This window comes from Limanda limanda, chromosome 10 (genome assembly GCF_963576545.1).
Source record: "Limanda limanda chromosome 10, fLimLim1.1, whole genome shotgun sequence".
NCBI lineage: Eukaryota > Metazoa > Chordata > Actinopteri > Pleuronectiformes > Pleuronectidae > Limanda > Limanda limanda.
Genome location: NC_083645.1, coordinates 5,462,309 through 5,484,109, shown reverse-complemented (window position 1 = coordinate 5,484,109; position 21,801 = coordinate 5,462,309). Strand labels below are relative to the sequence as shown.

At 43.9% G+C, this 21,801-nt stretch overlaps 55 non-coding genes across 55 annotated transcripts; all 55 read right to left on the bottom strand.

Annotated features, from left to right (window-relative positions):
- Window positions 1–21: 21 nt before the first annotated feature.
- LOC133012722 (U6 spliceosomal RNA) lies at window positions 22–128 on the bottom strand. The gene has a single exon (XR_009681162.1). It is a non-coding gene; the product is annotated as a U6 spliceosomal RNA (small nuclear RNA).
- A 294-nt stretch (window positions 129–422) lies between these two features.
- LOC133012643 (U6 spliceosomal RNA) lies at window positions 423–529 on the bottom strand. The gene has a single exon (XR_009681088.1). It is a non-coding gene; the product is annotated as a U6 spliceosomal RNA (small nuclear RNA).
- Window positions 530–822: 293 nt separating this feature from the next.
- LOC133012721 (U6 spliceosomal RNA) lies at window positions 823–929 on the bottom strand. The gene has a single exon (XR_009681161.1). It is a non-coding gene; the product is annotated as a U6 spliceosomal RNA (small nuclear RNA).
- Window positions 930–1,222: 293 nt separating this feature from the next.
- On the bottom strand, window positions 1,223–1,329 carry LOC133012585 (U6 spliceosomal RNA). The gene has a single exon (XR_009681034.1). It is a non-coding gene; the product is annotated as a U6 spliceosomal RNA (small nuclear RNA).
- A 297-nt stretch (window positions 1,330–1,626) lies between these two features.
- Window positions 1,627–1,733, bottom strand: LOC133012720 (U6 spliceosomal RNA). The gene has a single exon (XR_009681160.1). It is a non-coding gene; the product is annotated as a U6 spliceosomal RNA (small nuclear RNA).
- Window positions 1,734–2,026: 293 nt separating this feature from the next.
- LOC133012574 (U6 spliceosomal RNA) lies at window positions 2,027–2,133 on the bottom strand. The gene has a single exon (XR_009681023.1). It is a non-coding gene; the product is annotated as a U6 spliceosomal RNA (small nuclear RNA).
- Window positions 2,134–2,429: 296 nt separating this feature from the next.
- On the bottom strand, window positions 2,430–2,536 carry LOC133012836 (U6 spliceosomal RNA). Its single transcript, XR_009681270.1, has one exon. It is a non-coding gene; the product is annotated as a U6 spliceosomal RNA (small nuclear RNA).
- Window positions 2,537–2,831: 295 nt separating this feature from the next.
- LOC133012370 (U6 spliceosomal RNA) lies at window positions 2,832–2,938 on the bottom strand. The gene has a single exon (XR_009680832.1). It is a non-coding gene; the product is annotated as a U6 spliceosomal RNA (small nuclear RNA).
- Window positions 2,939–3,232: 294 nt separating this feature from the next.
- Window positions 3,233–3,339, bottom strand: LOC133012827 (U6 spliceosomal RNA). Its single transcript, XR_009681261.1, has one exon. It is a non-coding gene; the product is annotated as a U6 spliceosomal RNA (small nuclear RNA).
- A 294-nt stretch (window positions 3,340–3,633) lies between these two features.
- Window positions 3,634–3,740, bottom strand: LOC133012719 (U6 spliceosomal RNA). Its single transcript, XR_009681159.1, has one exon. It is a non-coding gene; the product is annotated as a U6 spliceosomal RNA (small nuclear RNA).
- Window positions 3,741–4,034: 294 nt separating this feature from the next.
- Window positions 4,035–4,141, bottom strand: LOC133012384 (U6 spliceosomal RNA). Its single transcript, XR_009680846.1, has one exon. It is a non-coding gene; the product is annotated as a U6 spliceosomal RNA (small nuclear RNA).
- A 294-nt stretch (window positions 4,142–4,435) lies between these two features.
- On the bottom strand, window positions 4,436–4,542 carry LOC133012984 (U6 spliceosomal RNA). The gene has a single exon (XR_009681408.1). It is a non-coding gene; the product is annotated as a U6 spliceosomal RNA (small nuclear RNA).
- Window positions 4,543–4,836: 294 nt separating this feature from the next.
- On the bottom strand, window positions 4,837–4,943 carry LOC133012718 (U6 spliceosomal RNA). Its single transcript, XR_009681158.1, has one exon. It is a non-coding gene; the product is annotated as a U6 spliceosomal RNA (small nuclear RNA).
- Window positions 4,944–5,237: 294 nt separating this feature from the next.
- Window positions 5,238–5,344, bottom strand: LOC133012642 (U6 spliceosomal RNA). Its single transcript, XR_009681087.1, has one exon. It is a non-coding gene; the product is annotated as a U6 spliceosomal RNA (small nuclear RNA).
- Window positions 5,345–5,638: 294 nt separating this feature from the next.
- Window positions 5,639–5,745, bottom strand: LOC133012917 (U6 spliceosomal RNA). The gene has a single exon (XR_009681346.1). It is a non-coding gene; the product is annotated as a U6 spliceosomal RNA (small nuclear RNA).
- A 294-nt stretch (window positions 5,746–6,039) lies between these two features.
- LOC133012641 (U6 spliceosomal RNA) lies at window positions 6,040–6,146 on the bottom strand. Its single transcript, XR_009681086.1, has one exon. It is a non-coding gene; the product is annotated as a U6 spliceosomal RNA (small nuclear RNA).
- A 294-nt stretch (window positions 6,147–6,440) lies between these two features.
- Window positions 6,441–6,547, bottom strand: LOC133012716 (U6 spliceosomal RNA). The gene has a single exon (XR_009681157.1). It is a non-coding gene; the product is annotated as a U6 spliceosomal RNA (small nuclear RNA).
- Window positions 6,548–6,841: 294 nt separating this feature from the next.
- Window positions 6,842–6,948, bottom strand: LOC133012562 (U6 spliceosomal RNA). The gene has a single exon (XR_009681012.1). It is a non-coding gene; the product is annotated as a U6 spliceosomal RNA (small nuclear RNA).
- Window positions 6,949–7,244: 296 nt separating this feature from the next.
- On the bottom strand, window positions 7,245–7,351 carry LOC133012640 (U6 spliceosomal RNA). Its single transcript, XR_009681085.1, has one exon. It is a non-coding gene; the product is annotated as a U6 spliceosomal RNA (small nuclear RNA).
- A 295-nt stretch (window positions 7,352–7,646) lies between these two features.
- LOC133012368 (U6 spliceosomal RNA) lies at window positions 7,647–7,753 on the bottom strand. The gene has a single exon (XR_009680831.1). It is a non-coding gene; the product is annotated as a U6 spliceosomal RNA (small nuclear RNA).
- A 294-nt stretch (window positions 7,754–8,047) lies between these two features.
- LOC133012967 (U6 spliceosomal RNA) lies at window positions 8,048–8,154 on the bottom strand. The gene has a single exon (XR_009681393.1). It is a non-coding gene; the product is annotated as a U6 spliceosomal RNA (small nuclear RNA).
- Window positions 8,155–8,448: 294 nt separating this feature from the next.
- On the bottom strand, window positions 8,449–8,555 carry LOC133012383 (U6 spliceosomal RNA). The gene has a single exon (XR_009680845.1). It is a non-coding gene; the product is annotated as a U6 spliceosomal RNA (small nuclear RNA).
- Window positions 8,556–8,850: 295 nt separating this feature from the next.
- On the bottom strand, window positions 8,851–8,957 carry LOC133012983 (U6 spliceosomal RNA). The gene has a single exon (XR_009681407.1). It is a non-coding gene; the product is annotated as a U6 spliceosomal RNA (small nuclear RNA).
- Window positions 8,958–9,251: 294 nt separating this feature from the next.
- On the bottom strand, window positions 9,252–9,358 carry LOC133012715 (U6 spliceosomal RNA). Its single transcript, XR_009681156.1, has one exon. It is a non-coding gene; the product is annotated as a U6 spliceosomal RNA (small nuclear RNA).
- A 294-nt stretch (window positions 9,359–9,652) lies between these two features.
- Window positions 9,653–9,759, bottom strand: LOC133012351 (U6 spliceosomal RNA). The gene has a single exon (XR_009680815.1). It is a non-coding gene; the product is annotated as a U6 spliceosomal RNA (small nuclear RNA).
- A 294-nt stretch (window positions 9,760–10,053) lies between these two features.
- LOC133012826 (U6 spliceosomal RNA) lies at window positions 10,054–10,160 on the bottom strand. Its single transcript, XR_009681260.1, has one exon. It is a non-coding gene; the product is annotated as a U6 spliceosomal RNA (small nuclear RNA).
- Window positions 10,161–10,454: 294 nt separating this feature from the next.
- LOC133012713 (U6 spliceosomal RNA) lies at window positions 10,455–10,561 on the bottom strand. The gene has a single exon (XR_009681154.1). It is a non-coding gene; the product is annotated as a U6 spliceosomal RNA (small nuclear RNA).
- A 294-nt stretch (window positions 10,562–10,855) lies between these two features.
- On the bottom strand, window positions 10,856–10,962 carry LOC133012381 (U6 spliceosomal RNA). Its single transcript, XR_009680843.1, has one exon. It is a non-coding gene; the product is annotated as a U6 spliceosomal RNA (small nuclear RNA).
- Window positions 10,963–11,256: 294 nt separating this feature from the next.
- On the bottom strand, window positions 11,257–11,363 carry LOC133012982 (U6 spliceosomal RNA). Its single transcript, XR_009681406.1, has one exon. It is a non-coding gene; the product is annotated as a U6 spliceosomal RNA (small nuclear RNA).
- Window positions 11,364–11,657: 294 nt separating this feature from the next.
- Window positions 11,658–11,764, bottom strand: LOC133012712 (U6 spliceosomal RNA). Its single transcript, XR_009681153.1, has one exon. It is a non-coding gene; the product is annotated as a U6 spliceosomal RNA (small nuclear RNA).
- Window positions 11,765–12,058: 294 nt separating this feature from the next.
- LOC133012639 (U6 spliceosomal RNA) lies at window positions 12,059–12,165 on the bottom strand. Its single transcript, XR_009681084.1, has one exon. It is a non-coding gene; the product is annotated as a U6 spliceosomal RNA (small nuclear RNA).
- Window positions 12,166–12,459: 294 nt separating this feature from the next.
- LOC133012916 (U6 spliceosomal RNA) lies at window positions 12,460–12,566 on the bottom strand. Its single transcript, XR_009681345.1, has one exon. It is a non-coding gene; the product is annotated as a U6 spliceosomal RNA (small nuclear RNA).
- A 294-nt stretch (window positions 12,567–12,860) lies between these two features.
- On the bottom strand, window positions 12,861–12,967 carry LOC133012638 (U6 spliceosomal RNA). The gene has a single exon (XR_009681083.1). It is a non-coding gene; the product is annotated as a U6 spliceosomal RNA (small nuclear RNA).
- A 294-nt stretch (window positions 12,968–13,261) lies between these two features.
- Window positions 13,262–13,368, bottom strand: LOC133012711 (U6 spliceosomal RNA). Its single transcript, XR_009681152.1, has one exon. It is a non-coding gene; the product is annotated as a U6 spliceosomal RNA (small nuclear RNA).
- A 294-nt stretch (window positions 13,369–13,662) lies between these two features.
- Window positions 13,663–13,769, bottom strand: LOC133012549 (U6 spliceosomal RNA). The gene has a single exon (XR_009681001.1). It is a non-coding gene; the product is annotated as a U6 spliceosomal RNA (small nuclear RNA).
- Window positions 13,770–14,065: 296 nt separating this feature from the next.
- Window positions 14,066–14,172, bottom strand: LOC133012636 (U6 spliceosomal RNA). Its single transcript, XR_009681082.1, has one exon. It is a non-coding gene; the product is annotated as a U6 spliceosomal RNA (small nuclear RNA).
- A 295-nt stretch (window positions 14,173–14,467) lies between these two features.
- LOC133012367 (U6 spliceosomal RNA) lies at window positions 14,468–14,574 on the bottom strand. The gene has a single exon (XR_009680830.1). It is a non-coding gene; the product is annotated as a U6 spliceosomal RNA (small nuclear RNA).
- Window positions 14,575–14,868: 294 nt separating this feature from the next.
- LOC133012825 (U6 spliceosomal RNA) lies at window positions 14,869–14,975 on the bottom strand. Its single transcript, XR_009681259.1, has one exon. It is a non-coding gene; the product is annotated as a U6 spliceosomal RNA (small nuclear RNA).
- Window positions 14,976–15,269: 294 nt separating this feature from the next.
- Window positions 15,270–15,376, bottom strand: LOC133012380 (U6 spliceosomal RNA). The gene has a single exon (XR_009680842.1). It is a non-coding gene; the product is annotated as a U6 spliceosomal RNA (small nuclear RNA).
- A 295-nt stretch (window positions 15,377–15,671) lies between these two features.
- Window positions 15,672–15,778, bottom strand: LOC133012981 (U6 spliceosomal RNA). The gene has a single exon (XR_009681405.1). It is a non-coding gene; the product is annotated as a U6 spliceosomal RNA (small nuclear RNA).
- Window positions 15,779–16,072: 294 nt separating this feature from the next.
- Window positions 16,073–16,179, bottom strand: LOC133012710 (U6 spliceosomal RNA). The gene has a single exon (XR_009681151.1). It is a non-coding gene; the product is annotated as a U6 spliceosomal RNA (small nuclear RNA).
- Window positions 16,180–16,473: 294 nt separating this feature from the next.
- LOC133012915 (U6 spliceosomal RNA) lies at window positions 16,474–16,580 on the bottom strand. Its single transcript, XR_009681344.1, has one exon. It is a non-coding gene; the product is annotated as a U6 spliceosomal RNA (small nuclear RNA).
- A 294-nt stretch (window positions 16,581–16,874) lies between these two features.
- On the bottom strand, window positions 16,875–16,981 carry LOC133012635 (U6 spliceosomal RNA). The gene has a single exon (XR_009681081.1). It is a non-coding gene; the product is annotated as a U6 spliceosomal RNA (small nuclear RNA).
- A 294-nt stretch (window positions 16,982–17,275) lies between these two features.
- On the bottom strand, window positions 17,276–17,382 carry LOC133012709 (U6 spliceosomal RNA). Its single transcript, XR_009681150.1, has one exon. It is a non-coding gene; the product is annotated as a U6 spliceosomal RNA (small nuclear RNA).
- Window positions 17,383–17,676: 294 nt separating this feature from the next.
- On the bottom strand, window positions 17,677–17,783 carry LOC133012347 (U6 spliceosomal RNA). The gene has a single exon (XR_009680811.1). It is a non-coding gene; the product is annotated as a U6 spliceosomal RNA (small nuclear RNA).
- A 296-nt stretch (window positions 17,784–18,079) lies between these two features.
- On the bottom strand, window positions 18,080–18,186 carry LOC133012592 (U6 spliceosomal RNA). Its single transcript, XR_009681040.1, has one exon. It is a non-coding gene; the product is annotated as a U6 spliceosomal RNA (small nuclear RNA).
- Window positions 18,187–18,480: 294 nt separating this feature from the next.
- LOC133012634 (U6 spliceosomal RNA) lies at window positions 18,481–18,587 on the bottom strand. Its single transcript, XR_009681080.1, has one exon. It is a non-coding gene; the product is annotated as a U6 spliceosomal RNA (small nuclear RNA).
- A 294-nt stretch (window positions 18,588–18,881) lies between these two features.
- On the bottom strand, window positions 18,882–18,988 carry LOC133012379 (U6 spliceosomal RNA). Its single transcript, XR_009680841.1, has one exon. It is a non-coding gene; the product is annotated as a U6 spliceosomal RNA (small nuclear RNA).
- A 295-nt stretch (window positions 18,989–19,283) lies between these two features.
- Window positions 19,284–19,390, bottom strand: LOC133012980 (U6 spliceosomal RNA). Its single transcript, XR_009681404.1, has one exon. It is a non-coding gene; the product is annotated as a U6 spliceosomal RNA (small nuclear RNA).
- A 294-nt stretch (window positions 19,391–19,684) lies between these two features.
- On the bottom strand, window positions 19,685–19,791 carry LOC133012708 (U6 spliceosomal RNA). The gene has a single exon (XR_009681149.1). It is a non-coding gene; the product is annotated as a U6 spliceosomal RNA (small nuclear RNA).
- Window positions 19,792–20,085: 294 nt separating this feature from the next.
- Window positions 20,086–20,192, bottom strand: LOC133012912 (U6 spliceosomal RNA). The gene has a single exon (XR_009681342.1). It is a non-coding gene; the product is annotated as a U6 spliceosomal RNA (small nuclear RNA).
- Window positions 20,193–20,486: 294 nt separating this feature from the next.
- On the bottom strand, window positions 20,487–20,593 carry LOC133012633 (U6 spliceosomal RNA). Its single transcript, XR_009681079.1, has one exon. It is a non-coding gene; the product is annotated as a U6 spliceosomal RNA (small nuclear RNA).
- Window positions 20,594–20,887: 294 nt separating this feature from the next.
- Window positions 20,888–20,994, bottom strand: LOC133012707 (U6 spliceosomal RNA). The gene has a single exon (XR_009681148.1). It is a non-coding gene; the product is annotated as a U6 spliceosomal RNA (small nuclear RNA).
- A 294-nt stretch (window positions 20,995–21,288) lies between these two features.
- Window positions 21,289–21,395, bottom strand: LOC133012986 (U6 spliceosomal RNA). The gene has a single exon (XR_009681410.1). It is a non-coding gene; the product is annotated as a U6 spliceosomal RNA (small nuclear RNA).
- Window positions 21,396–21,691: 296 nt separating this feature from the next.
- Window positions 21,692–21,798, bottom strand: LOC133012591 (U6 spliceosomal RNA). The gene has a single exon (XR_009681039.1). It is a non-coding gene; the product is annotated as a U6 spliceosomal RNA (small nuclear RNA).
- Between the last annotated feature and the right edge of the window lie 3 nt (window positions 21,799–21,801).

Below are 21,801 nucleotides of genomic sequence, written 5' to 3'. Positions count from 1 at the left end.
TGCCAAAGTCATTTTTGGACCAAAATATGGAAACGCTTCACGAATTTGCGTGTCATCCTTTCGCAGGGGCCATGCTAATCTTCTCTGTATCGTATCCAATTTATTATATGTACTGCCGGAGCAAGTACAGGTTTTTCCCTGCAGTGGTGCCTGTATATTCCCCCATCAGGTGAGTGGACCCTTTGCTACGGTCAAAAAAGGAAGGAGGCTAAACCTTGGTCACACCCATTGTGGGAAATATGGTTTCGCATCACTGGCCTCTCTCTAACGATCACCGATACATTGAAAATGGCTACAAATCCGTCCAGTTTGTACCGTGTGAATTCATAAAGAGGCTCAGAGTAAAGCCTCCTGGAACACAGATAAGCGGAAGATTCCTAGAAAAGGATGAAGTAGCCTTGTGCCAAAGTCATTTTTGGACCAAAATATGGAAACGCTTCACGAATTTTCGTGTCATCCTTTCGCAGGGGCCATGCTAATCTTCTCTGTATCGTATCCAATTTATTATATGTACTGCTGAAGCAAGTACAGGTTTTTCCTGCAGTGGTGCCTGTATATTCCCCCATCAGGTGAGTGGACCCTTTGCTACGGTCAAAAAAGGAAGGAGGCTAAACTTTGGTCACACCCATTGTGGGAAATATGGTTTCGCATTACTGGCCTCGCTCTAACGATCACTGATACATTAAAAATGGCTACAAATCCTGCCAGTTTGTACCTGTGAATTCATAAAGAGGCTCAGAGTAAAGCCTCCTGGAACACAGATAAGCAGAAGATTCCTAGAAAAGGATGAAAGTAGCCTTGTGACAAAGTCATTTTTGGACCAAAATATGGAAACGCTTCACGAATTTGCGTGTCATCCTTTCGCAGGGGCCATGCTAATCTTCTCTGTATCGTATCCAATTTATTATATGTACTGCCGGAGCAAGTACAGGTGTTTCCCTGCAGTGGTGCCTGTATATTCCCCCATCAGGTGAGTGGACCCTTTGCTACGGTCAAAAAAGGAAGGAGGCTAAACTTTGGTCACACCCATTGTGGGACATATGGTTTCGCATCACTGGCCTCTCTCTAACGATCACCGATACATTGAAAATGGCTACAAATCCTTCCAGTTTGTACCGTGTGAATTCATAAAGAGGCTCAGAGTAAAGCCTCCTGGAAACAGATAAACGGAAGATTCCTAGAAAAGGATGAAGTAGCCTTGTGCCAAAGTCATTTTTGGACCAAAATATGGAAACGCTTCACGAATTTGCGTGTCATCCTTTCGCAGGGGCCATGCTAATCTTCTCTGTATCGTATCCAATTTATTATATGTACTGCCGAAGAAAGTACAGGTTTTTCCCTGCAGTGGTGCCTGTATATATTCCCCCATAAGGTGAGTGGACCCTTTGCTACGGTCAAAAAAGGAAGGAGGCTAAACTTTGGTCACACCCATTGTGGGAAATATGGTTTCGCATCACTGGCCTCTCTCTAACGATCACCGATACATTGAAAATGGCTACAAATCCGTCCAGTTTGTACCGTGTGAATACATAAATAGGCTCAGAGTAAAGCCTCCTGGAACACAGATAAGCAGAAGATTCCTAGAAAAGGATGAAAGTAGCCTTGTGACAAAGTCATTTTTGGACCAAAATATGGAAACGCTTCACGAATTTGCGTGTCATCCTTTCGCAGGGGCCATGCTAATCTTCTCTGTATCGTATCCAATTTATTATATGTACTGCCGGAGCAAGTACAGGTGTTTCCCTGCATTGGTGCCTGTATATTCCCCCATCAGGTGAGTGGACCCTTTGCTACGGTCAAAAAAGGAAGGAGGCTAAACTTTGGTCACACCCATTGTGGGACATATGGTTTCGCATCACTGGCCTCTCTCTAACGATCACCGATACATTGAAAATGGCTACAAATCCTTCCAGTTTGTACCGTGTGAATTCATAAAGAGGCTCAGAGTAAAGCCTCCTGGAAACAGATAAGCGGAAGATTCCTAGAAAAGGATGAAGTAGCCTTGTGCCAAAGTCATTTTTGGACCAAAATATGGAAACGCTTCACGAATTTGCGTGTCATCCTTTCGCAGGGGCCATGCTAATCTTCTCTGTATCGTATCCAATTTATTATATGTACTGCCGAAGAAAGTACAGGTTTTTCCCTGCAGTGGTGCCTGTATATATTCCCCCATAAGGTGAGTGGACCCTTTGCTACGGTCAAAAAAGGAAGGAGGCTAAACTTTGGTCACACCCATTGTGGGAAATATGGTTTCGCATCACTGGCCTCTCTCTAACGATCACCGATACATTGAAAATGGCTACAAATCCGTCCAGTTTGTACCGTGTGAATACATAAAGAGGCTCAGAGTAAAGCCTCCTGGAACACAGATAAGCGGAAGATTCCTAGAAAAGGATGAAGTAGCCTTGTGCCAAAGTCATTTTTGGACCAAAATATGGAAACGCTTCACGAATTTTCGTGTCATCCTTTCGCAGGGGCCATGCTAATCTTCTCTGTATCGTATCCAATTTATTATATGTACCGCTGAAGCAAGTACAGGTTTTTCCCTGCAGTGGTGCCTGTATATTCCCCCATCAGGTGAGTGGACCCTTTGCTACGGTCAAAAAAGGAAGGAGGCTAAACTTTGGTCACACCCATTGTGGGAAATATGGTTTCGCATTACTGGCCTCGCTCTAACGATCACTGATACATTAAAAATGGCTACAAATCCTTCCAGTTTGTACCGTGTGAATTCATAAAGAGGCTCAGAGTAAAGCCTCCTGGAACACAGATAAGCAGAAGATTCCTAGAAAAGGATGAAAGTAGCCTTGTGACAAAGTCATTTTTGGACCAAAATATGGAAACGCTTCACGAATTTTCGTGTCATCCTTTCGCAGGGGCCATGCTAATCTTCTCTGTATCGTATCCAATTTATTATATGTACTGCCGGAGCAAGTAAAGGTGTTGCCCTGCAGTGGTGCCTGTATATTCCCCCATCAGGTGAGTGGACCCTTTGCTAAGGTCAAAAAAGGAAGGAGGCTAAACTTTGGTCACACCCATTGTGGGAAATATGGTTTCGCATCACTGGCCTCTCTCTAACGATCACCGATACATTGAAAATGGCTACAAATCCTTCCAGTTTGTACCGTGTGAATTCATAAAGAGGCTCAGAGTAAAGCCTCCTGGAACACAGATAAGCGGAAGATTCCTAGAAAAGGATGAAGTAGCCTTGTGCCAAAGTCATTTTTGGACCAAAATATGGAAACGCTTCACGAATTTGCATGTCATCCTTTCGCAGGGGCCATGCTAATCTTCTCTGTATCGTATCCAATTTATTATATGTACTGCCGGAGCAAGTACAGGTGTTTCCCTGCAGTGGTGCCTGTATATTCCCCCATCAGGTAAGTGGACCCTTTGCTACGGTCAAAAAAGGAAGGAGGCTAAACTTTGGTCACACCCATTGTGGGAAATATGGTTTCGCATCACTGGCCTCTCTCTAACGATCACCGATACATTGAAAATGGCTACAAATCCGTCCAGTTTGTACCGTGTGAATTCATAAAGAGGCTCAGAGTAAAGCCTCCTGGAACACAGATAAGCGGAAGATTCCTAGAAAAGGATGAAGTAGCCTTGTGCCAAAGTCATTTTTGGACCAAAATATGGAAACGCTTCACGAATTTGCGTGTCATCCTTTCGCAGGGGCCATGCTAATCTTCTCTGTATCGTATCCAATTTATTATATGTACTGCCGGAGCAAGTACAGGTGTTTCCCTGCAGTGGTGCCTGTATATTCCCCCATCAGGTGAGTGGACCCTTTGCTACGGTCAAAAAAGGAAGGAGGCTAAACTTTGGTCACACCCATTGTGGGAAATATGGTTTCGCATCACTGGCCTCTCTCTAACGATCACCGATACATTGAAAATGGCTACAAATCCGTCCAGTTTGTACCGTGTGAATTCATAAAGAGGCTCAGAGTAAAGCCTCCTGGAACACAGATAAGCGGAAGATTCCTAGAAAAGGATGAAGTAGCCTTGTGCCAAAGTCATTTTTGGACCAAAATATGGAAACACTTCACGAATTTTCGTGTCATCCTTTCGCAGGGGCCATGCTAATTATCTCTGTATCGTATCCAATTTATTATATGTACTGCTGAAGCAAGTACAGGTTTTTCCCTGCAGTGGTGCCTGTATATTCCCCCATCAGGTGAGTGGACCCTTTGCTACGGTCAAAAAAGGAAGGGCCTAAACTTTGGTCACACCCATTGTGGGAAATATGGTTTCGCATTACTGGCCTCGCTCTAACGATCACTGATACATTAAAAATGGCTACAAATCCTTCCAGTTTGTACCGTGTGAATTCATAAAGAGGCTCAGAGTAAAGCCTCCTGGAACACAGATAAGCAGAAGATTCCTAGAAAAGGATGAAAGTAGCCTTGTGACAAAGTCATTTTTGGACCAAAATATGGAAACGCTTCACGAATTTGCGTGTTATCCTTTCGCAGGGGCCATGCTAATCTTCTCTGTATCGTATCCAATTTATTATATGTACTGCCGGAGCAAGTACAGGTGTTGCCCTGCAGTGGTGCCTGTATATTCCCCCATCAGGTGAGTGGACCCTTTGCTAAGGTCAAAAAAGGAAGGAGGCTAAACTTTGGTCACACCCATTGTGGGAAATATGGTTTCGAATCACTGGCCTCTCTCTAACGATCACCGATACATTGAAAATGGCTACAAATCCTTCCAGTTTGTACCCTGTGAATTCATAAAGAGGCTCAGAGTAAAGCCTCCTGGAACACAGATAAGCGGAAGATTCCTAGAAAAGGATGAAGTAGCCTTGTGCCAAAGTCATTTTTGGACCAAAATATGGAAACGCTTCACGAATTTGCGTGTCATCCTTTCGCAGGGGCCATGCTAATCTTCTCTGTATCGTATCCAATTTATTATATGTACTGCCGGAGCAAGTACAGGTGTTTCCATGCAGTGGTGCCTGTATATTCCCCCATCAGGTAAGTGGACCCTTTGCTACGGTCAAAAAAGGAAGGAGGCTAAACTTTGGTCACACCCATTGTGGGAAATATGGTTTCGCATCACTGGCCTCTCTCTAACGATCACCGATACATTGAAAATGGCTACAAATCCGTCCAGTTTGTACCGTGTGAATTCATAAAGAGGCTCAGAGTAAAGCCTCCTGGAACACAGCTAAGCGGAAGATTCCTAGAAAAGGATGAAGTAGCCTTGTGCCAAAGTCATTTTTGGACCAAAATATGGAAACGCTTCACGAATTTTCGTGTCATCCTTTCGCAGGGGCCATGCTAATCTTCTCTGTATCGTATCCAATTTATTATATGTACTGCTGAAGCAAGTACAGGTTTTTCCCTGCAGTGGTGCCTGTATATTCCCCCATCAGGTGAGTGGACCCTTTGCTACGGTCAAAAAAGGAAGGAGGCTAAACTTTGGTCACACCCATTGTGGGAAATATGGTTTCGCATTACTGGCCTCGCTCTAACGATCACTGATACATTAAAAATGGCTACAAATCCTTCCAGTTTGTACCTGTGAATTCATAAAGAGGCTCAGAGTACAACCTCCTGGAACACAGATAAGCAGAAGATTCCTAGAAAAGGATGAAAGTAGCCTTGTGCCAAAGTCATTTTTGGACCAAAATATGGAAACGCTTCACGAATTTGCGTGTCATCCTTTCGCAGGGGCCATGCTAATCTTCTCTGTATCGTATCCAATTTATTATATATACTGCCGGAGCAAGTACAGGTGTTTCCCTGCAGTGGTGCCTGTATATTCCCCCATCAGGTGAGTGGACCCTTTGCTACGGTCAAAAAAGGAAGGAGGCTAAACTTTGGTCACACCCATTGTGGGAAATATGGTTTCGCATCACTGGCCTCTCTCTAACGATCACCGATACATTGAAAATGGCTACAAATCCGTCCAGTTTGTACCGTGTGAATTCATAAAGAGGCTCAGAGTAAAGCCTCCTGGAACACAGATAAGCGGAAGATTCCTAGAAAAGGATGAAGTAGCCTTGTGCCAAAGTCATTTTTGGACCAAAATATGGAAACGCTTCACGAATTTTCGTGTCATCCTTTCGCAGGGGCCATGCTAATCTTCTCTGTATCGTATCCAATTTATTATATGTACTGCTGAAGCAAGTACAGGTTTTTCCCTGCAGTGGTGCTTGTATATTCCCCCATCAGGTGAGTGGACCCTTTGCTACGGTCAAAAAAGGAAGGAGGCTAAACTTTGGTCACACCCATTGTGGGAAATATGGTTTCGCATTACTGGCCTCGCTCTAACGATCACTGATACATTAAAAATGGCTACAAATCCTTCCAGTTTGTACCTGTGAATTCATAAAGAGGCTCAGAGTAAAGCCTCCTGGAACACAGATAAGCAGAAGATTCCTAGAAAAGGATGAAAGTAGCCTTGTGACAAAGTCATTTTTGGACCAAAATATGGAAACGCTTCACGAATTTGCGTGTCATCCTTTCGCAGGGGCCATGCTAATCTTCTCTGTATCGTATCCAATTTATTATATGTACTGCCGGAGCAAGTACAGGTGTTGCCCTGCAGTGGTGCCTGTATATTCCCCCATCAGGTGAGTGGACCCTTTGCTAAGGTCAAAAAAGGAAGGAGGCTAAACTTTGGTCACACCCATTGTGGGAAATATGGTTTCGCATCACTGGCCTCTCTCTAACGATCACCGATACATTGAAAATGGCTACAAATCCTTCCAGTTTGTACCGTGTGAATTCATAAAGAGGCTCAGAGTAAAGCCTCCTGGAACACAGATAAGCGGAAGATTCCTAGAAAAGGATGAAGTAGCCTTGTGCCAAAGTCATTTTTGGACCAAAATATGGAAACGCTTCACGAATTTGCGTGTCATCCTTTCGCAGGGGCCATGCTAATCTTCTCTGTATCGTATCCAATTTATTATATGTACTGCCGAAGAAAGTACAGGTTTTTCCCTGCAGTGGTGCCTGTATATATTCCCCCATAAGGTGAGTGGACCCTTTGCTACGGTCAAAAAAGGAAGGAGGCTAAACTTTGGTCACACCCATTGTGGGAAATATGGTTTCGCATCACTGGCCTCTCTCTAACGATCACCGATACATTGAAAATGGCTACAAATCCGTCCAGTTTGTACCGTGTGAATACATAAAGAGGCTCAGAGTAAAGCCTCCTGGAACACAGATAAGCGGAAGATTCCTAGAAAAGGATGAAGTAGCCTTGTGCCAAAGTCATTTTTGGACCAAAATATGGAAACGCTTCACGAATTTTCGTGTCATCCTTTCGCAGGGGCCATGCTAATCTTCTCTGTATCGTATCCAATTTATTATATGTACTGCTGAAGCAAGTACAGGTTTTTCCCTGCAGTGGTGCCTGTATATTCCCCCATCAGGTGAGTGGACCCTTTGCTACGGTCAAAAAAGGAAGGAGGCTAAACTTTGGTCACACCCATTGTGGGAAATATGGTTTCGCATTACTGGCCTCGCTCTAACGATCACTGATACATTAAAAATGGCTACAAATCCTTCCAGTTTGTACCGTGTGAATTCATAAAGAGGCTCAGAGTAAAGCCTCCTGGAACACAGATAAGCAGAAGATTCCTAGAAAAGGATGAAAGTAGCCTTGTGACAAAGTCATTTTTGGACCAAAATATGGAAACGCTTCACGAATTTTCGTGTCATCCTTTCGCAGGGGCCATGCTAATCTTCTCTGTATCGTATCCAATTTATTATATGTACTGCCGGAGCAAGTAAAGGTGTTGCCCTGCAGTGGTGCCTGTATATTCCCCCATCAGGTGAGTGGACCCTTTGCTAAGGTCAAAAAAGGAAGGAGGCTAAACTTTGGTCACACCCAATGTGGGAAATATGGTTTCGCATCACTGGCCTCTCTCTAACGATCACCGATACATTGAAAATGGCTACAAATCCTTCCAGTTTGTACCGTGTGAATTCATAAAGAGGCTCAGAGTAAAGCCTCCTGGAACACAGATAAGCGGAAGATTCCTAGAAAAGGATGAAGTAGCCTTGTGCCAAAGTCATTTTTGGACCGAAATATGGAAACGCTTCACGAATTTGCATGTCATCCTTTCGCAGGGGCCATGCTAATCTTCTCTGTATCGTATCCAATTTATTATATGTACTGCCGGAGCAAGTACAGGTGTTTCCCTGCAGTGGTGCCTGTATATTCCCCCATCAGGTGAGTGGACCCTTTGCTACGGTCAAAAAAGGAAGGAGGCTAAACTTTGGTCACACCCATTGTGGGAAATATGGTTTCGCATCACTGGCCTCTCTCTAACGATCACCGATACATTGAAAATGGCTACAAATCCGTCCAGTTTGTACCGTGTGAATTCATAAAGAGGCTCAGAGTAAAGCCTCCTGGAACACAGATAAGCGGAAGATTCCTAGAAAAGGATGAAGAAGCCTTGTGCCAAAGTCATTTTTGGACCAAAATATGGAAACACTTCACGAATTTTCGTGTCATCCTTTCGCAGGGGCCATGCTAATTATCTCTGTATCGTATCCAATTTATTATATGTACTGCTGAAGCAAGTACAGGTTTTTCCCTGCAGTGGTGCCTGTATATTCCCCCATCAGGTGAGTGGACCCTTTGCTACGGTCAAAAAAGGAAGGAGGCTAAACTTTGGTCACACCCATTGTGGGAAATATGGTTTCGCATTACTGGCCTCGCTCTAACGATCACTGATACATTAAAAATGGCTACAAATCCTTCCAGTTTGTACCGTGTGAATTCATAAAGAGGCTCAGAGTAAAGCCTCCTGGAACACAGATAAGCAGAAGATTCCTAGAAAAGGATGAAAGTAGCCTTGTGACAAAGTCATTTTTGGACCAAAATATGGAAACGCTTCACGAATTTGCGTGTTATCCTTTCGCAGGGGCCATGCTAATCTTCTCTGTATCGTATCCAATTTATTATATGTACTGCCGGAGCAAGTACAGGTGTTGCCCTGCAGTGGTGCCTGTATATTCCCCCATCAGGTGAGTGGACCCTTTGCTAAGGTCAAAAAAGGAAGGAGGCTAAACTTTGGTCACACCCATTGTGGGAAATATGGTTTCGAATCACTGGCCTCTCTCTAACGATCACCGATACATTGAAAATGGCTACAAATCCTTCCAGTTTGTACCCTGTGAATTCATAAAGAGGCTCAGAGTAAAGCCTCCTGGAACACAGATAAGCGGAAGATTCCTAGAAAAGGATGAAGTAGCCTTGTGCCAAAGTCATTTTTGGACCAAAATATGGAAACGCTTCACGAATTTGCGTGTCATCCTTTCGCAGGGGCCATGCTAATCTTCTCTGTATCGTATCCAATTTATTATATGTACTGCCGGAGCAAGTACAGGTGTTTCCATGCAGTGGTGCCTGTATATTCCCCCATCAGGTAAGTGGACCCTTTGCTACGGTCAAAAAAGGAAGGAGGCTAAACTTTGGTCACACCCATTGTGGGAAATATGGTTTCGCATTACTGGCCTCGCTCTAACGATCACTGATACATTAAAAATGGCTACAAATCCTTCCAGTTTGTACCTGTGAATTCATAAAGAGGCTCAGAGTACAACCTCCTGGAACACAGATAAGCAGAAGATTCCTAGAAAAGGATGAAAGTAGCCTTGTGCCAAAGTCATTTTTGGACCAAAATATGGAAACGCTTCACGAATTTGCGTGTCATCCTTTCGCAGGGGCCATGCTAATCTTCTCTGTATCGTATCCAATTTATTATATGTACTGCCGGAGCAAGTAAAGGTGTTGCCCTGCAGTGGTGCCTGTATATTCCCCCATCAGGTGAGTGGACCCTTTGCTAAGGTCAAAAAAGGAAGGAGGCTAAACTTTGGTCACACCCATTGTGGGAAATATGGTTTCGCATCACTGGCCTCTCTCTAACGATCACCGATACATTGAAAATGGCTACAAATCCTTCCAGTTTGTACCGTGTGAATTCATAAAGAGGCTCAGAGTAAAGCCTCCTGGAACACAGATAAGCGGAAGATTCCTAGAAAAGGATGAAGTAGCCTTGTGCCAAAGTCATTTTTGGACCAAAATATGGAAACGCTTCACGAATTTGCATGTCATCCTTTCGCAGGGGCCATGCTAATCTTCTCTGTATCGTATCCAATTTATTATATGTACTGCCGGAGCAAGTACAGGTGTTTCCCTGCAGTGGTGCCTGTATATTCCCCCATCAGGTAAGTGGACCCTTTGCTACGGTCAAAAAAGGAAGGAGGCTAAACTTTGGTCACACCCATTGTGGGAAATATGGTTTCGCATCACTGGCCTCTCTCTAACGATCACCGATACATTGAAAATGGCTACAAATCCGTCCAGTTTGTACCGTGTGAATTCATAAAGAGGCTCAGAGTAAAGCCTCCTGGAACACAGATAAGCGGAAGATTCCTAGAAAAGGATGAAGTAGCCTTGTGCCAAAGTCATTTTTGGACCAAAATATGGAAACGCTTCACGAATTTGCGTGTCATCCTTTCGCAGGGGCCATGCTAATCTTCTCTGTATCGTATCCAATTTATTATATGTACTGCCGGAGCAAGTACAGGTGTTTCCCTGCAGTGGTGCCTGTATATTCCCCCATCAGGTGAGTGGACCCTTTGCTACGGTCAAAAAAGGAAGGAGGCTAAACTTTGGTCACACCCATTGTGGGAAATATGGTTTCGCATCACTGGCCTCTCTCTAACGATCACCGATACATTGAAAATGGCTACAAATCCGTCCAGTTTGTACCGTGTGAATTCATAAAGAGGCTCAGAGTAAAGCCTCCTGGAACACAGATAAGCGGAAGATTCCTAGAAAAGGATGAAGTAGCCTTGTGCCAAAGTCATTTTTGGACCAAAATATGGAAACACTTCACGAATTTTCGTGTCATCCTTTCGCAGGGGCCATGCTAATTATCTCTGTATCGTATCCAATTTATTATATGTACTGCTGAAGCAAGTACAGGTTTTTCCCTGCAGTGGTGCCTGTATATTCCCCCATCAGGTGAGTGGACCCTTTGCTACGGTCAAAAAAGGAAGGGCCTAAACTTTGGTCACACCCATTGTGGGAAATATGGTTTCGCATTACTGGCCTCGCTCTAACGATCACTGATACATTAAAAATGGCTACAAATCCTTCCAGTTTGTACCGTGTGAATTCATAAAGAGGCTCAGAGTAAAGCCTCCTGGAACACAGATAAGCAGAAGATTCCTAGAAAAGGATGAAAGTAGCCTTGTGACAAAGTCATTTTTGGACCAAAATATGGAAACGCTTCACGAATTTGCGTGTTATCCTTTCGCAGGGGCCATGCTAATCTTCTCTGTATCGTATCCAATTTATTATATGTACTGCCGGAGCAAGTACAGGTGTTGCCCTGCAGTGGTGCCTGTATATTCCCCCATCAGGTGAGTGGACCCTTTGCTAAGGTCAAAAAAGGAAGGAGGCTAAACTTTGGTCACACCCATTGTGGGAAATATGGTTTCGAATCACTGGCCTCTCTCTAACGATCACCGATACATTGAAAATGGCTACAAATCCTTCCAGTTTGTACCCTGTGAATTCATAAAGAGGCTCAGAGTAAAGCCTCCTGGAACACAGATAAGCGGAAGATTCCTAGAAAAGGATGAAGTAGCCTTGTGCCAAAGTCATTTTTGGACCAAAATATGGAAACGCTTCACGAATTTGCGTGTCATCCTTTCGCAGGGGCCATGCTAATCTTCTCTGTATCGTATCCAATTTATTATATGTACTGCCGGAGCAAGTACAGGTGTTTCCATGCAGTGGTGCCTGTATATTCCCCCATCAGGTAAGTGGACCCTTTGCTACGGTCAAAAAAGGAAGGAGGCTAAACTTTGGTCACACCCATTGTGGGAAATATGGTTTCGCATCACTGGCCTCTCTCTAACGATCACCGATACATTGAAAATGGCTACAAATCCGTCCAGTTTGTACCGTGTGAATTCATAAAGAGGCTCAGAGTAAAGCCTCCTGGAACACAGCTAAGCGGAAGATTCCTAGAAAAGGATGAAGTAGCCTTGTGCCAAAGTCATTTTTGGACCAAAATATGGAAACGCTTCACGAATTTTCGTGTCATCCTTTCGCAGGGGCCATGCTAATCTTCTCTGTATCGTATCCAATTTATTATATGTACTGCTGAAGCAAGTACAGGTTTTTCCCTGCAGTGGTGCCTGTATATTCCCCCATCAGGTGAGTGGACCCTTTGCTACGGTCAAAAAAGGAAGGAGGCTAAACTTTGGTCACACCCATTGTGGGAAATATGGTTTCGCATTACTGGCCTCGCTCTAACGATCACTGATACATTAAAAATGGCTACAAATCCTTCCAGTTTGTACCTGTGAATTCATAAAGAGGCTCAGAGTACAACCTCCTGGAACACAGATAAGCAGAAGATTCCTAGAAAAGGATGAAAGTAGCCTTGTGCCAAAGTCATTTTTGGACCAAAATATGGAAACGCTTCACGAATTTGCGTGTCATCCTTTCGCAGGGGCCATGCTAATCTTCTCTGTATCGTATCCAATTTATTATATATACTGCCGGAGCAAGTACAGGTGTTTCCCTGCAGTGGTGCCTGTATATTCCCCCATCAGGTGAGTGGACCCTTTGCTACGGTCAAAAAAGGAAGGAGGCTAAACTTTGGTCACACCCATTGTGGGAAATATGGTTTCGCATCACTGGCCTCTCTCTAACGATCACCGATACATTGAAAATGGCTACAAATCCGTCCAGTTTGTACCGTGTGAATTCATAAAGAGGCTCAGAGTAAAGCCTCCTGGAACACAGATAAGCGGAAGATTCCTAGAAAAGGATGAAGTAGCCTTGTGCCAAAGTCATTTTTGGACCAAAATATGGAAACGCTTCACGAATTTTCGTGTCATCCTTTCGCAGGGGCCATGCTAATCTTCTCTGTATCGTATCCAATTTATTATATGTACTGCTGAAGCAAGTACAGGTTTTTCCCTGCAGTGGTGCTTGTATATTCCCCCATCAGGTGAGTGGACCCTTTGCTACGGTCAAAAAAGGAAGGAGGCTAAACTTTGGTCACACCCATTGTGGGAAATATGGTTTCGCATTACTGGCCTCGCTCTAACGATCACTGATACATTAAAAATGGCTACAAATCCTTCCAGTTTGTACCTGTGAATTCATAAAGAGGCTCAGAGTAAAGCCTCCTGGAACACAGATAAGCAGAAGATTCCTAGAAAAGGATGAAAGTAGCCTTGTGACAAAGTCATTTTTGGACCAAAATATGGAAACGCTTCACGAATTTGCGTGTCATCCTTTCGCAGGGGCCATGCTAATCTTCTCTGTATCGTATCCAATTTATTATATGTACTGCCGGAGCAAGTACAGGTGTTGCCCTGCAGTGGTGCCTGTATATTCCCCCATCAGGTGAGTGGACCCTTTGCTAAGGTCAAAAAAGGAAGGAGGCTAAACTTTGGTCACACCCATTGTGGGAAATATGGTTTCGCATCACTGGCCTCTCTCTAACGATCACCGATACATTGAAAATGGCTACAAATCCTTCCAGTTTGTACCGTGTGAATTCATAAAGAGGCTCAGAGTAAAGCCTCCTGGAACACAGATAAGCGGAAGATTCCTAGAAAAGGATGAAGTAGCCTTGTGCCAAAGTCATTTTTGGACCAAAATATGGAAACGCTTCACGAATTTGCGTGTCATCCTTTCGCAGGGGCCATGCTAATCTTCTCTGTATCGTATCCAATTTATTATATGTACTGCCGAAGAAAGTACAGGTTTTTCCCTGCAGTGGTGCCTGTATATATTCCCCCATAAGGTGAGTGGACCCTTTGCTACGGTCAAAAAAGGAAGGAGGCTAAACTTTGGTCACACCCATTGTGGGAAATATGGTTTCGCATCACTGGCCTCTCTCTAACGATCACCGATACATTGAAAATGGCTACAAATCCGTCCAGTTTGTACCGTGTGAATACATAAAGAGGCTCAGAGTAAAGCCTCCTGGAACACAGATAAGCGGAAGATTCCTAGAAAAGGATGAAGTAGCCTTGTGCCAAAGTCATTTTTGGACCAAAATATGGAAACGCTTCACGAATTTTCGTGTCATCCTTTCGCAGGGGCCATGCTAATCTTCTCTGTATCGTATCCAATTTATTATATGTACTGCTGAAGCAAGTACAGGTTTTTCCCTGCAGTGGTGCCTGTATATTCCCCCATCAGGTGAGTGGACCCTTTGCTACGGTCAAAAAAGGAAGGAGGCTAAACTTTGGTCACACCCATTGTGGGAAATATGGTTTCGCATTACTGGCCTCGCTCTAACGATCACTGATACATTAAAAATGGCTACAAATCCTTCCAGTTTGTACCGTGTGAATTCATAAAGAGGCTCAGAGTAAAGCCTCCTGGAACACAGATAAGCAGAAGATTCCTAGAAAAGGATGAAAGTAGCCTTGTGACAAAGTCATTTTTGGACCAAAATATGGAAACGCTTCACGAATTTTCGTGTCATCCTTTCGCAGGGGCCATGCTAATCTTCTCTGTATCGTATCCAATTTATTATATGTACTGCCGGAGCAAGTAAAGGTGTTGCCCTGCAGTGGTGCCTGTATATTCCCCCATCAGGTGAGTGGACCCTTTGCTAAGGTCAAAAAAGGAAGGAGGCTAAACTTTGGTCACACCCAATGTGGGAAATATGGTTTCGCATCACTGGCCTCTCTCTAACGATCACCGATACATTGAAAATGGCTACAAATCCTTCCAGTTTGTACCGTGTGAATTCATAAAGAGGCTCAGAGTAAAGCCTCCTGGAACACAGATAAGCGGAAGATTCCTAGAAAAGGATGAAGTAGCCTTGTGCCAAAGTCATTTTTGGACCAAAATATGGAAACGCTTCACGAATTTGCATGTCATCCTTTCGCAGGGGCCATGCTAATCTTCTCTGTATCGTATCCAATTTATTATATGTACTGCCGGAGCAAGTACAGGTGTTTCCCTGCAGTGGTGCCTGTATATTCCCCCATCAGGTGAGTGGACCCTTTGCTACGGTCAAAAAAGGAAGGAGGCTAAACTTTGGTCACACCCATTGTGGGAAATATGGTTTCGCATCACTGGCCTCTCTCTAACGATCACCGATACATTGAAAATGGCTACAAATCCGTCCAGTTTGTACCGTGTGAATTCATAAAGAGGCTCAGAGTAAAGCCTCCTGGAACACAGATAAGCGGAAGATTCCTAGAAAAGGATGAAGAAGCCTTGTGCCAAAGTCATTTTTGGACCAAAATATGGAAACACTTCACGAATTTTCGTGTCATCCTTTCGCAGGGGCCATGCTAATTATCTCTGTATCGTATCCAATTTATTATATGTACTGCTGAAGCAAGTACAGGTTTTTCCCTGCAGTGGTGCCTGTATATTCCCCCATCAGGTGAGTGGACCCTTTGCTACGGTCAAAAAAGGAAGGAGGCTAAACTTTGGTCACACCCATTGTGGGAAATATGGTTTCGCATTACTGGCCTCGCTCTAACGATCACTGATACATTAAAAATGGCTACAAATCCTTCCAGTTTGTACCGTGTGAATTCATAAAGAGGCTCAGAGTAAAGCCTCCTGGAACACAGATAAGCAGAAGATTCCTAGAAAAGGATGAAAGTAGCCTTGTGACAAAGTCATTTTTGGACCAAAATATGGAAACGCTTCACGAATTTGCGTGTTATCCTTTCGCAGGGGCCATGCTAATCTTCTCTGTATCGTATCCAATTTATTATATGTACTGCCGGAGCAAGTACAGGTGTTGCCCTGCAGTGGTGCCTGTATATTCCCCCATCAGGTGAGTGGACCCTTTGCTAAGGTCAAAAAAGGAAGGAGGCTAAACTTTGGTCACACCCATTGTGGGAAATATGGTTTCGAATCACTGGCCTCTCTCTAACGATCACCGATACATTGAAAATGGCTACAAATCCTTCCAGTTTGTACCCTGTGAATTCATAAAGAGGCTCAGAGTAAAGCCTCCTGGAACACAGATAAGCGGAAGATTCCTAGAAAAGGATGAAGTAGCCTTGTGCCAAAGTCATTTTTGGACCAAAATATGGAAACGCTTCACGAATTTGCGTGTCATCCTTTCGCAGGGGCCATGCTAATCTTCTCTGTATCGTATCCAATTTATTATATGTACTGCCGGAGCAAGTACAGGTGTTTCCATGCAGTGGTGCCTGTATATTCCCCCATCAGGTAAGTGGACCCTTTGCTACGGTCAAAAAAGGAAGGAGGCTAAACTTTGGTCACACCCATTGTGGGAAATATGGTTTCGCATTACTGGCCTCGCTCTAACGATCACTGATACATTAAAAATGGCTACAAATCCTTCCAGTTTGTACCTGTGAATTCATAAAGAGGCTCAGAGTACAACCTCCTGGAACACAGATAAGCAGAAGATTCCTAGAAAAGGATGAAAGTAGCCTTGTGCCAAAGTCATTTTTGGACCAAAATATGGAAACGCTTCACGAATTTGCGTGTCATCCTTTCGCAGGGGCCATGCTAATCTTCTCTGTATCGTATCCAATTTATTATATATACTGCCGGAGCAAGTACAGGTGTTTCCCTGCAGTGGTGCCTGTATATTCCCCCATCAGGTGAGTGGACCCTTTGCTACGGTCAAAAAAGGAAGGAGGCTAAACTTTGGTCACACCCATTGTGGGAAATATGGTTTCGCATCACTGGCCTCTCTCTAACGATCACCGATACATTGAAAATGGCTACAAATCCGTCCAGTTTGTACCGTGTGAATTCATAAAGAGGCTCAGAGTAAAGCCTCCTGGAACACAGATAAGCGGAAGATTCCTAGAAAAGGATGAAGTAGCCTTGTGCCAAAGTCATTTTTGGACCAAAATATGGAAACGCTTCACGAATTTTCGTGTCATCCTTTCGCAGGGGCCATGCTAATCTTCTCTGTATCGTATCCAATTTATTATATGTACTGCTGAAGCAAGTACAGGTTTTTCCCTGCAGTGGTGCTTGTATATTCCCCCATCAGGTGAGTGGACCCTTTGCTACGGTCAAAAAAGGAAGGAGGCTAAACTTTGGTCACACCCATTGTGGGAAATATGGTTTCGCATTACTGGCCTCGCTCTAACGATCACTGATACATTAAAAATGGCTACAAATCCTTCCAGTTTGTACCTGTGAATTCATAAAGAGGCTCAGAGTAAAGCCTCCTGGAACACAGATAAGCAGAAGATTCCTAGAAAAGGATGAAAGTAGCCTTGTGACAAAGTCATTTTTGGACCAAAATATGGAAACGCTTCACGAATTTGCGTGTCATCCTTTCGCAGGGGCCATGCTAATCTTCTCTGTATCGTATCCAATTTATTATATGTACTGCCGGAGCAAGTACAGGTGTTGCCCTGCAGTGGTGCCTGTATATTCCCCCATCAGGTGAGTGGACCCTTTGCTAAGGTCAAAAAAGGAAGGAGGCTAAACTTTGGTCACACCCATTGTGGGAAATATGGTTTCGCATCACTGGCCTCTCTCTAACGATCACCGATACATTGAAAATGGCTACAAATCCTTCCAGTTTGTACCGTGTGAATTCATAAAGAGGCTCAGAGTAAAGCCTCCTGGAACACAGATAAGCGGAAGATTCCTAGAAAAGGATGAAGTAGCCTTGTGCCAAAGTCATTTTTGGACCAAAATATGGAAACGCTTCACGAATTTGCGTGTCATCCTTTCGCAGGGGCCATGCTAATCTTCTCTGTATCGTATCCAATTTATTATATGTACTGCCGAAGCAAGTACAGGTTTTTCCCTGCAGTGGTGCCTGTATATATTCCCCCATCAGGTGAGTGGACCCTTTGCTACGGTCAAAAAAGGAAGGAGGCTAAACTTTGGTCACACCCATTGTGGGAAATATGGTTTCGCATTACTGGCCTCGCTCTAACGATCACTGATACATTAAAAATGGTTACAAATCCTTCCAGTTTGTACCTGTGAATTCATAAAGAGGCTCAGAGTAAAGCCTCCTTGAACACAGATAAGAAGAAGATTCCTAGAAAAGGATGAAAGTAGCCTTGTGACAAAGTCATTTTTGGACCAAAATATGGAAACGCTTCACGAATTTGCGTGTCATCCTTTCGCAGGGGCCATGCTAATCTTCTCTGTATCGTATCTAATTTATTATATGTACTGCCGGAGCAAGTACAGGTGTTGCCCTGCAGTGGTGCCTGTATATTCCCCCATCAGGTGAGTGGACCCTTTGCTACGGTCAAAAAAGGAAGGAGGCTAAACTTTGGTCACACCCATTGTGGAAAATATGGTTTCGCATCACTGGCCTCTCTCTAACGATCACCGATACATTGAAAATGGCTACAAATCCGTCCAGTTTGTACCTTGTGAATTCATAAAGAGGTTAAGAGTAAAGCCTCCTGGAACACAGATAAGCGGAAGATTCCTAGAAAAGGATGAAGTAGCCTTGTGCCAAAGTCATTTTTGGACCAAAATATGGAAACGCTTCACGAATTTTCGTGTCATCCTTTCGCAGGGGCCATGCTAATCTTCTCTGTATCGTATCCAATTTATTATATGTACTGCTGAAGCAAGTACAGGTGTTTCCCTGCAGTGGTGCCTGTATATTCCCCCATCAGGTGAGTGGACCCTTTGCTACGGTCAAAAAAGGAAGGAGGCTAAACTTTGGTCACACCCATTGTGGGAAATATGGTTTCGCATCACTGGCCTCTCTCTAACGATCACCGATACATTGAAAATGGCTACAAATCCGTCCAGTTTGTACCGTGTGAATTCATAAAGAGGCTCAGAGTAAAGCCTCCTGGAACACAGATAAGCGGAAGATTCCTAGAAAAGGATGAAGAAGCCTTGTGCCAAAGTCATTTTTGGACCAAAATATGGAAACACTTCACGAATTTTCGTGTCATCCTTTCGCAGGGGCCATGCTAATTATCTCTGTATCGTATCCAATTTATTATATGTACTGCTGAAGCAAGTACAGGTTTTTCCCTGCAGTGGTGCCTGTATATTCCCCCATCAGGTGAGTGGACCCTTTGCTACGGTCAAAAAAGGAAGGAGGCTAAACTTTGGTCACACCCATTGTGGGAAATATGGTTTCGCATTACTGGCCTCGCTCTAACGATCACTGATACATTAAAAATGGCTACAAATCCTTCCAGTTTGTACCGTGTGAATTCATAAAGAGGCTCAGAGTAAAGCCTCCTGGAACACAGATAAGCAGAAGATTCCTAGAAAAGGATGAAAGTAGCCTTGTGACAAAGTCATTTTTGGACCAAAATATGGAAACGCTTCACGAATTTGCGTGTTATCCTTTCGCAGGGGCCATGCTAATCTTCTCTGTATCGTATCCAATTTATTATATGTACTGCCGGAGCAAGTACAGGTGTTGCCCTGCAGTGGTGCCTGTATATTCCCCCATCAGGTGAGTGGACCCTTTGCTAAGGTCAAAAAAGGAAGGAGGCTAAACTTTGGTCACACCCATTGTGGGAAATATGGTTTCGAATCACTGGCCTCTCTCTAACGATCACCGATACATTGAAAATGGCTACAAATCCTTCCAGTTTGTACCCTGTGAATTCATAAAGAGGCTCAGAGTAAAGCCTCCTGGAACACAGATAAGCGGAAGATTCCTAGAAAAGGATGAAGTAGCCTTGTGCCAAAGTCATTTTTGGACCAAAATATGGAAACGCTTCACGAATTTGCGTGTCATCCTTTCGCAGGGGCCATGCTAATCTTCTCTGTATCGTATCCAATTTATTATATGTACTGCCGGAGCAAGTACAGGTGTTTCCATGCAGTGGTGCCTGTATATTCCCCCATCAGGTAAGTGGACCCTTTGCTACGGTCAAAAAAGGAAGGAGGCTAAACTTTGGTCACACCCATTGTGGGAAATATGGTTTCGCATTACTGGCCTCGCTCTAACGATCACTGATACATTAAAAATGGCTACAAATCCTTCCAGTTTGTACCTGTGAATTCATAAAGAGGCTCAGAGTACAACCTCCTGGAACACAGATAAGCAGAAGATTCCTAGAAAAGGATGAAAGTAGCCTTGTGCCAAAGTCATTTTTGGACCAAAATATGGAAACGCTTCACGAATTTGCGTGTCATCCTTTCGCAGGGGCCATGCTAATCTTCTCTGTATCGTATCCAATTTATTATATATACTGCCGGAGCAAGTACAGGTGTTTCCCTGCAGTGGTGCCTGTATATTCCCCCATCAGGTGAGTGGACCCTTTGCTACGGTCAAAAAAGGAAGGAGGCTAAACTTTGGTCACACCCATTGTGGGAAATATGGTTTCGCATCACTGGCCTCTCTCTAACGATCACCGATACATTGAAAATGGCTACAAATCCGTCCAGTTTGTACCGTGTGAATTCATAAAGAGGCTCAGAGTAAAGCCTCCTGGAACACAGATAAGCGGAAGATTCCTAGAAAAGGATGAAGTAGCCTTGTGCCAAAGTCATTTTTGGACCAAAATATGGAAACGCTTCACGAATTTTCGTGTCATCCTTTCGCAGGGGCCATGCTAATCTTCTCTGTATCGTATCCAATTTATTATATGTACTGCTGAAGCAAGTACAGGTTTTTCCCTGCAGTGGTGCTTGTATATTCCCCCATCAGGTGAGTGGACCCTTTGCTACGGTCAAAAAAGGAAGGAGGCTAAACTTTGGTCACACCCATTGTGGGAAATATGGTTTCGCATTACTGGCCTCGCTCTAACGATCACTGATACATTAAAAATGGCTACAAATCCTTCCAGTTTGTACCTGTGAATTCATAAAGAGGCTCAGAGTAAAGCCTCCTGGAACACAGATAAGCAGAAGATTCCTAGAAAAGGATGAAAGTAGCCTTGTGACAAAGTCATTTTTGGACCAAAATATGGAAACGCTTCACGAATTTGCGTGTCATCCTTTCGCAGGGGCCATGCTAATCTTCTCTGTATCGTATCCAATTTATTATATGTACTGCCGGAGCAAGTACAGGTGTTGCCCTGCAGTGGTGCCTGTATATTCCCCCATCAGGTGAGTGGACCCTTTGCTAAGGTCAAAAAAGGAAGGAGGCTAAACTTTGGTCACACCCATTGTGGGAAATATGGTTTCGCATCACTGGCCTCTCTCTAACGATCACCGATACATTGAAAATGGCTACAAATCCTTCCAGTTTGTACCGTGTGAATTCATAAAGAGGCTCAGAGTAAAGCCTCCTGGAACACAGATAAGCGGAAGATTCCTAGAAAAGGATGAAGTAGCCTTGTGCCAAAGTCATTTTTGGACCAAAATATGGAAACGCTTCACGAATTTGCGTGTCATCCTTTCGCAGGGGCCATGCTAATCTTCTCTGTATCGTATCCAATTTATTATATGTACTGCCGAAGCAAGTACAGGTTTTTCCCTGCAGTGGTGCCTGTATATATTCCCCCATCAGGTGAGTGGACCCTTTGCTACGGTCAAAAAAGGAAGGAGGCTAAACTTTGGTCACACCCATTGTGGGAAATATGGTTTCGCATTACTGGCCTCGCTCTAACGATCACTGATACATTAAAAATGGTTACAAATCCTTCCAGTTTGTACCTGTGAATTCATAAAGAGGCTCAGAGTAAAGCCTCCTTGAACACAGATAAGAAGAAGATTCCTAGAAAAGGATGAAAGTAGCCTTGTGACAAAGTCATTTTTGGACCAAAATATGGAAACGCTTCACGAATTTGCGTGTCATCCTTTCGCAGGGGCCATGCTAATCTTCTCTGTATCGTATCTAATTTATTATATGTACTGCCGGAGCAAGTACAGG